Source organism: Pseudopipra pipra, chromosome W (genome assembly GCF_036250125.1).
Source record: "Pseudopipra pipra isolate bDixPip1 chromosome W, bDixPip1.hap1, whole genome shotgun sequence".
Classification (NCBI taxonomy): Eukaryota; Metazoa; Chordata; class Aves; order Passeriformes; family Pipridae; genus Pseudopipra; species Pseudopipra pipra.
The window spans coordinates 8,427,805-8,430,504 of NC_087580.1; the positions used below are offsets into that span (position 1 = coordinate 8,427,805).

At 55.6% G+C, this 2,700-nt stretch overlaps 1 long non-coding RNA gene across 1 annotated transcript; it reads left to right on the plus strand.

Moving 5' to 3' along the window:
- The first annotated feature begins 207 nt into the window (after nucleotides 1-207).
- LOC135405857 (uncharacterized) lies at nucleotides 208-895 on the plus strand. Its single transcript, XR_010426041.1, has 3 exons — nucleotides 208-299; nucleotides 549-722; nucleotides 811-895. It is a non-coding gene; the product is annotated as an uncharacterized LOC135405857 (long non-coding RNA).
- The last annotated feature ends 1,805 nt before the right edge of the window (nucleotides 896-2,700 follow it).

A 2,700-nucleotide genomic window follows, 5' to 3' on the forward strand; every position in this document is an offset into this window, starting at 1 on the left:
TGCTCGGCCCTCACCTGTTCTCTTCTGCCCTCTGGCTCCTCAGGGCAGGGTTGCAGCAGCAGCAGCAGCAGCAGCAGCAGCAGGAGCAGCAGAGTCCGGGCAGGGTCCCCAGGGTGCTGGGTAGAGACACAGCTTGGGCTCGTCCTTTGTCTGTCTGGGTTAAGAGCGTCTGTTTAATTTTTAGGACACCTCTGCATCTGGCTTCAGCCAATGGCCATGCAGATGTTGTCAGATATCTGCTAAGAAAGAACAGCCAGCCCAACCTCGCTGACAGCTTCAAGAGAACGGCCCTGATGAAGGTGTGTGGAATGCCTTCTGAGCTTGGAGGTGGGGCTCAGTGCTGGGGTGTTAAAGGGGAGGTGTCTGGCAGGATTCCTTGCAGGGCAGGGCCATAGAAACACGCCTATTGCAATGGGCACGGCACAGCCTCTGTTAGCTGATCTTTGAAGGTGGTCTTCTATGGCAGCACTCAGGGGCTGAGGCAGTTGTGGGAGAGGGGGATGGATGTAAAAGTTGGAAGCCTTTCCCTTTTGGTGTGTTGTTGCCAGGCAGTCCAGCAGGAGCAGGAAGAATGTGTTGCTGTTCTGCTGGAACACGGTGCCGACCCCAATCTGGCAGACGCTGACGGCAACACTGCCCTTCACCTGGCTGTGCTCTCTAAAAACACAGCTGTAGCAGGGCTGTTACTGGAGCATCATGCCAACAGTGATGCTCAGAACCAGGTAACCTTGGCACGTGGCTAAAGCTGCTCTTTCCAACAGCTGCAGAGCTTGTCTGTGTCTTTCTAATGGGGATTCTTTCTCCTTTTAGTGGGGATTTACCCCCTTGAAACTTGCAGCCTTGCAACAGCATGAGGAGATTGTGGAGTGCCTTGTGAGCAAAGCAGCTGACAGGCCTGCTCAAGCCCAGGGGGAAAGGTGAGGGCTTTGTCAAAAGAGCACCCGGGCCTTCTGGGTAGTCTGCATGTGTGAGTGAGACGAGGGGCGTGGCAATGAGCTGGGAAAAAGAAGGAGGAGCTCCGTGGAAGCAGTTCACTGGGTGACTGGTAAATGCAGGTCTCTGCACTTGGCTGCTCTCGTAGCTTTGGGGCTCTCACCCTTTGTCCGCTGAGGTCTGCAAGAAAGCCTTGTCTGTGGTGCCCTTCCCCCCCACAGAGCCAGAGCCATGGGGAAACTTGCCAGTAGCTCAGCAGCGTGGCTGCTCTGCAGGCCAGGGGGGTTTGAGGCAAGGCAGAGTTGGTGCGTTCAGTGCTCTGAAGGGAAGCGTTGGGGGAAAGAGAAGCAACACTGTCCCAGGGGACACGAGGGGCTCCGAGCGCACCGAAGGAGAAAACTTGCTGCCATGGAGATGGTCAGGCGGTGGGGCCTTTGAAGAGCAGTGCAAGGAGCCCTGAACAGCACGGCCTGAGCTGGTAGTTGAGGCTGCTTCAGGGAGGCCCCTTGTAGGAGAAATTCTCCAGTGCTTGCATGGACTTGGCTTTGCTTTCCCAGAGCTTGTAGGAAAGGGGGGAAGAGGTCTTTTGGGAGCAAGCAGGGGAAAAATGATGCAGGATAAGACATGTTTCCGATGAACTTTTGGATGCTTTAGGACTGCTCTTGTGGTTCCTGGAAGCCATGGGGCTCACCTGGAGGAAGATAATCTGCGCTTCCAGGAGGAGTTGGACAGGGCTGACGCGGAGGTATGGAAAGCCTGTCCCCACAGGGATAAACCTGGGGGTGCTTGTTGCTTCCTCTCCATCACAAAAAGGGACAAAACAGTATTCTGGGAGCCACTCTGACAGAGACCTAAGGAAGCGGCAGTTCCATCAGGCTTTGATCTGCCTCTGTCCCTCCGGCCCCCTGCCCCACAACCCGCCATGCTGAGGCAGAGCTGCCTCTCCTTAGGGTTTCACTCCTTACCGCTCAGGGGGGCAGGGGTTCCTCTCTTTCTGCTCCATTGGAGGTCTTCCTACTTTAAGAAGACTCCCCACGCAGCCCTGGCTCCATTCTCGACTCCAGGGCAGGTCTGTGGAGCAGTTCACCTGGCTGCCTTTGCTGAAATGGCAGTTATCAGCTCGTCAGTGATGCCACCCTTCCTGACCCCACCCCACTGAAGCAGAACTGCCTCTCCTCAGGCATCCACTGCTTCCTGCTCAGGGGCTGCTGGGCGCCTCTCTCTGCACTACAGTGCGGGTCTTTCCCACTGAAGAAAACTCCCCGTGCTGCCCTGGTGCAATCCTGGGCTCCAGAGCACGTGTGCCAGAGCACTTGGCCTCTGCCACTTGCCAGACGCCTTCCTTTAGGAAGATGAACTATTTCAGTGGTCTTTTCCTGGAGTAGCAAGCAAGGGAATACAGGAAGTGTCCCAGGTGACCAAAAAGGACGGAGGGGCAGTGTCGGTGCTTAGAAGCGTGCTGTAGGAAAGCAGTGGAGGGATAGGAGAGGCTGCTGTAAAAGAGGACAAAGGCCTACAGTTTGTGTTCATGGGGCAGTAGAAGTGAAGCTTTGAAGGGACTTGAGTGGATTGCAGTTCTTTGGGCAGAGGGGATGCACACAGACATGCAGCACCTGAGTTCTTCAGCAGCAGCTGGCTCCTCTCTGGAAAAGCTCCCCTGACAACTGTGGATTCTTCCCGTGGTTTTACAGCTGCGGGAGGAGGAAGAAAAGCATCTTCAGTCTGAGCATCGCGTTTGTGACTTGAAGACTGCCTTGGATTCCAAGA